This window comes from Aristolochia californica, unplaced genomic scaffold, assembly GCF_029961685.1.
Source record: "Aristolochia californica isolate CCGP_79_NKW_82.1479 unplaced genomic scaffold, dmAriCali1.0.hap1 SCAF_4, whole genome shotgun sequence".
NCBI classification, from domain to species: domain Eukaryota; kingdom Viridiplantae; phylum Streptophyta; class Magnoliopsida; order Piperales; family Aristolochiaceae; genus Aristolochia; species Aristolochia californica.
The window spans coordinates 9,374,176-9,380,797 of NW_027182103.1; positions in this window are offsets into that span (position 1 = coordinate 9,374,176).

A 6,622-nucleotide genomic window follows, 5' to 3' on the forward strand; every position below is an offset into this window, starting at 1 on the left:
CTTGAAGGAGCTCTTAACCTATTTATCTAATTTACTCTAGCTAAAGTAGACTCAATTCATAATTCTCATTACCCTAGCCGTCCCCTTAAAAAGGGTTGAGGACGTCAAAAACACTAAAGACCCCTTGGGTCAATGGTTCAAACCAATAAATGCTAAACCAATCCAAACCAAAGACAAAACCAAACCAAGAAACAATTACATGGAAATTGAAAAACACATTCATTAATTCCTACGACTGTTGGTAACTCGTGATGCTATAGAGTCCATAACATCACCCCCTCCTGGAGAAAGAGCTTGTCCTCAAGCTCGAAGGAAGGATATAAGAGTCGAAATGCTGATAACGACTCCCATGTGGTGTCATTGGGGTCGGCATCTGCCCACTGGACAAGAATTTCCCAATCAGCTTGAATGTGGCGTGCTTGTACTACATGAACTGGAATAGAAAGGAATCTGCCCTCATGTAGTGGTGGCAGTGGAGTGTGCAGTAGGGGCGAGTCACCCTAGAAGGGCTTCATTTGGGAGACGTGAAATACATTGTGGATCTTTGATTCCAGTGGTAGCTGCAAGCGGTATGCCACGGGCCCAATTTTGTCCAATACCTGAAATGGACCATAATATTTTGGAGACAACTTATGGCGCTTGGATGCAATCAGGGATAGCTGGCGGTAGTGTTGAAGCTTTAACCACAGATAGTCTCCAGGGAAATAAGATGTCTCCCGGTGCTTCTTATCATAATAGCGTTTCATAGAGTGCTGGGCCTCCTGTAGATGAGTATGTACCTTAGTGAGCATAGAGTCTCTTTCAGCTAACGCTTGGTCCAAAGTGACGACTTTGGATGCCCCAGGTTCATATGGTAACAGACGAGGTGGATCTCTGCCATAAACTACCCTGAAAGGAGTAGTTCCCAGTGCTGTGTGGTAAGATGTGTTATAGCAAAATACTGCCCATGAAAGCCATTTCACCCACCTTCTAAGAGCGTCCCCCACAAAACAATGAAGATACATTTAAATCGTGCGATTGACAACCTCTGTTTGTCCGTCCATTTGTGGATGATATGCAAACGAAAATGCCAATTGGGTGCCCTGTAATTTGAATAATTCCTTCCATAAGATACTGGTAAAAATGGCATCCCTGTCACTGATAATGGATGAGGGAATTCCATGTAATCGGACAATGTTGTCCATAAATAATTGAACGACCTGAGCAGCAGTATATGGATGCGCCAAAGCAATGAAGTGACCATATTTTGAAAATCGATCAACGATGACGAATATCACAAATTTACCTGATGAAATGGGAAGTCCAGCAATGAAGTCCATGGAAATGTCGGACCATATTTGAGACGGTAGTTGCAGAGGTTGCAGTTGGCCGGCTGGACTTAAAGATTCGGCCTTGTTTCGTTGACAAATCTGACAAGCAGCTACATAATCAGCAATTGTGCTCTTCATGCCCTTCCAATAAAAGTCCCGACTGATTTGGAAATATGTTTTCTGTCGACCCTTATGTGTGCTATCATGGATAGAGGACAAGATGGTGTCAAGAAGTGGTGATGTATTGTGCAAAAAGATCCTGTTTTTGTAGAGTATGAGACGATCCTGAATCGTCAAATGAGGAGCTGTTGTCCCTTGTTGAATATCCTGATATAATGACATGAGATCCGGATATTGATGTACTTCCTCACGAATAGAATCTAATACCAGTGAACGTGGGTGATTGATAGCATAAATTTGTGTGGCTGAATTATCCCGACGTGATAAAGCATCAGCCCCCAAATTCGAACTACCTGGTTTATAGTGAACCGTAAAATCGAAGCCCATGAGTTTAGTTAACCAATGCTATTGTGGGGATTTGGTGAGGCGCTGTTCAAGAAGATACTTGAGGCTGTAATGATCTGTCCGAATGAGAAACGGTCATCCCCAGAGATAAGGTCGCCAATGTTGGACAGCCTTGGCTAACCCAATCAATTCCCTCTCATATGCAGCTAACTTATGGTGGCGTGGTCCCAACTGATGGCTGAAATATGCAATGGGGTGCCCCAATTGTTGTAACACTGCCCCTATACCTCCCCCGAATGCATCACATTCCATGTTGTGCACGCAATAACATTATTATTTTAGTTGTTTTATTTAATTTATTTTATTTTATTTTAGTTTTAGGCCATAGGGGTATTTTTGGAATTATTTATTAATAGGGATATTTTTGGAATATTTTATTCATAGGAATATTTCTGTAATATTTTATTAAACCCTAACAGGGTGAACCCTATTTAAGGGGTAAGAGTAATGAGAAAAGGAAGCATTGAAGTATTAAGAATTAGGTTTATTGTGTAGAGAGGCTTAGAGTTCTCCTCAACGAGCTCTAGGGTTATCAAGCTTCCCTTAGGCTTGATCTTTCGTTTTCATCTTCCCCATGTCTTCCTACTACCCCTACGGTAATGCCTGGAAGACCCGTAACCCGTGGCAGACCCCAGATCCTCCCAAAGAATCCACTGTCAGATCTGGGACCGTAACAACTGGTATCAGAGTGGGAACACAATGGGTTATTCTATATCCCAAGAAAGATGGATCACTATGGGTAAGGAATTGGAGAAAATACGAGCACGGTTAGATGCTTCCATTGAACGTTATGGAAGGGAGAAACTTGTTGTTGCAGCAAAACAGGTCATACGACCTCAAATCTCTATCTTGGATGGGCAGAACGGCCCATGGCCGAAAAAATCAAAAATTTCGTCTCGAGGGGCGGACGCAAAAAAGCAACAGAAATCAGTCGTCCCCTGCTCACGGCAAGCCAAGCACGCAGCCATAGTCCGTTACGTACGGGAGGGGACAAATTTTTGTTCCGTAGGGGAGGGGAAAAATTTCCCATCGGTAATCAAGGGTGGGGGTTCCGCCTCCCAAAACCCCTCCCCACGGCCAGCCCGGTGTCTTCCGGCGATTCTTCCGACAGGGGTGAGTTTCCGAGAACCCTCGGTCTCGAAAAATTACCAGGCGGCGACGCCCAAAACGGCTGCTCTTCACCACTGGACACGAAGGTAACTCCGTCGACGCCGTCATACACAACTCCGGTGGGATTCGACTTCCGGCCACCACCTCCCACACTCAATCCACCTCTCTACAGAACAAAGCAAACCATTGTTCCAAATTGGGGGGGGGGGGGACAGTGTATCGGAATTTTTTTTTTGAGGGGCTTTGTGTTTCTGTGGATGAGCACAATACCTGTGCGGATGTGGATCTTCGAATTGTAGTTGTGGGATTTAAATTTCTGGATCCCCTGTATGCTGTTCGACCACGAACTTTCCGCTCTGTTCGGAGCTGTGTGGACGGAAGATGACCGTCGCCCGCCTTCGTCGGTGCCCTGAGGGAAGGAGCAGCTGTCGACAAGGTTTCGGCACTTATCAACGGCCGCTATGTACGGGATCGGCAGGAGGATAACGCCGGATTTCGATTTCCGAAGAAGCGTCGATGACATTTTCGCCGAAGGAGGAAGAAGATGGTTCAATTCAAATTTTCCTAAGTTCGGAAAATTTCATCAGCGCACGAAGCTGAGTCGTGCGCCGGACCGGGTTCCTGAACCGAGTCAACCTAGGTTCACTCGGACCGGGCCAACAAAAAAAAAAAAAAAAAAATCGCGTCCTGAAGGGGGGTCGTGCACCGGACCGGGTTCCTGAACCGAGTCAACACATGTTAACTCATACCGGGCCAAAAAATAAAAATAAAAAATAAAACATTTGGCGTCTTGAAGGTGGGTCATAGCTATCGCAGATGCTACTTCGGCAACGCTGGAGACGTCGGCATACCAACACTACTTCCGAGCTTGAGGACAAGCTCGTCTTCCAAGGGGGGTGTAATGTTATGTACGCAATAACATTATTATTTTAGTTGTTTTATTTAATTTACTTTATTTTATTTCAGTTTTAGGCCATAGGGGTATTTTTGGAATTATTTATTAATAGGGATATTTTTGGAATATTTTATTCATAGGGATATTTCTGTAATATTTTATTAAACCCTAACAGGGTGAACCCTATTTAAGGGGTAAGAGTAATGAGAAAAGGAAGCATTGAAGTATTAAGAATTAGGTTAATTGTGTAGAGTGGCTTAGAGTTCTCCTCAACGAGCTCTAGGGTTATCAAGCTTCCCTTAGGCTTGATCTTTCGTTTTCATCTTCCCCATGTCTTCCTACTACCCCTACGTTAATGCCTGGAAGACCCGTAACCCATGGCAGACCCCAGATCCTCCCAAAGAATCCACGTGTCAGATCTGGGACCGTAACATTCCACCACAAAGTCTCCCTCAAAATCTGGTGATTGTAGGACTGGCGCTGAGGCTAAGGCCTCCTTTAACAGGTGAAAGGCCTGTTCCGCTGAAGAAGACCAGTGGAAGGCATTTTTTTTTAGCAGGTTGTTGAGTGGTGCTGCTATCTGGCCATAAGATTGGAAAAATTTTCTGTAATATCCCGCTAAGCCCAAAAATCCCTTTAATGCTGTGATGGAGGTGGGAATTGGCCAATCTGTTATTGCTTGTATCTTGCTCTAGTCAACTTTCACGTCACAGCTGATATGACGTGGCCCAAATATGCTACCTCAGATGTACCCATAGTACATTTTGACTTATTCAAAACCAAATGATGAGAGCGTAGAATGGTAAATACCCGATGGAGGTGGTGGAGATGTTCTTCCCAATTTTTGCTGTAGACCAGAATGTCATAAAAAAGAGTAACACATAGTTGCGCAGAAGTGATGAAAATACCTCATTCATGAGGGCCTGAAAGGTGGAGGGTGCATTGGAGAGACCGAAGGGCATGACGAGGAACTTGAAATGACTGTGATGTGTGCGGAATGCAGTCTTCTCCACATCCACTGGGTGAACCCTTATTTGATGATAGCCCGATTTCAAATCTAATTTGGTAAAAATTGTAGCACCATGTAACTCATCCAACAACTTGTCCACAACTGGAATGGGAAACTTGTCCTTAATTGTTTGCAAGTTGAGTTGCCTATAGTCGACACAAAATCTCCATGATTTATCCTTTTTACGTACTAGTAACACTAGTGAGGAAAAAGGAGATCGACTGGGCTGGATCACACCCTGAGCGAGCATATGCATGCACTGTCGTTCTATTTCATCTTTCTGTATATGCGGGTAATGATAAGGCCGCACCACTACTGGATCAGTTCCCAACTTTAAACGAATGAGGTGATCGTAATGACGCACTAGTGGTAGACCCATAGGATCATTAAATAAATCCGCAAATGTTGTAAGTAAAGGAGCTAACTAATCATCACCAGTGTGCTGAAGCTGTAAAGTGTGAAGTGCGTTAGTTACCTGTGCCACAATACCTTGTAATGTAATCTGACCCTGTGGTGCTGAAAATGTCATAGTCTGAGCCTGAAAGTCCCATAATATAGGTCCTAATAACTGGAGCCATTTGACCCCGAGCACCAAATCAAATCCAGCCAATGGAATGACTAGTAAATCTGCCTGAAATGAATGCCCCTCAATGGTGAAAGGGGTGTTACCACATAACCCCACACTTGCAATTTTAGCCCCACTGGCCACTGAAACTGAGAGTCCCCTTTGTTGTTGAATTGCCAATCCCAATTGTTGCGCGGCTGGTTCACTGATAAAATTATGTGTGCTGCCCGAATCCACTAAAGCAAGTAGCATGAGATGATGTAACCTGGCCTTTACTTACATGGTATTAGAACTACGCAGGCCATGCATGGCATGGAGGGAGAGCTCTGGTTCTTGCTGTACCTCTTCAACAAATTCATTTTCAAGAAGCTCTTCTGAATCTTCTTCCAACAATTCAATACTGAATAAGCGTTTACAGGTATGTCCTGGCAGGAATTGTTCGTCACAATTAAAACATAGGCCCTTTGCCTTTCTAGCATCCATTTCCTGTTTAGTCAAAAAATTACGTGGCATAGTGTGTGGAGGCACACTAGTAGCCTGATCTGCTCGGTTAGGGGCAGAGGACCCAAAATGTGGACCAAATGCACTACCCTGTATTCTGTTGTTCCAAAATGGTTTTCAGTGTAAATACTCTTTTAGAACTCTCTGTTTGGGTTCCACAGCTTTGGCATAATTCATTGCTGAGTCCAAATCTGTCAGACCAAGTAATTCCACTTCCAATCTAACCGCCTCTGTCAATCCAGCATTAAAAATCTGAACATGTAGGTGAGGAGGAACAAATTCACTAGCTCAGGCCAACCTTTCTTGGAACATTTTTTGGTAAACTTCTAAGGTGCCTGTTTACTTATAGTTGATCAATTCCCCCATTGGGTTGCTGCAAGCTGGAGGCCCAAACCTCAACTGGCAAGCATGTTTAAAGTGCAGCCAATCCTGAATGGAATGGACATTTTGGTAGTGATGGAACCACATGAGCGCTTCATCAAGCAGGTGGTAGGCGGCCAAAGTAACCTTGTCCATTTCCACCATTTGTTGATGATAGAAAAATTGTTCACATTTCGTGAACCATAGTAAAGGATCTTTAGAGCCATCATATGTAGGAAAGTTAAGTTTAAAGTACCTTGGAACCGTTGATGGTCCTTGTGCGTGAGTTGCCATGGAAACCATTGGTTGGCGTAGGGGTGGATTTGGTGGTGGCGTGAATTGTTGGT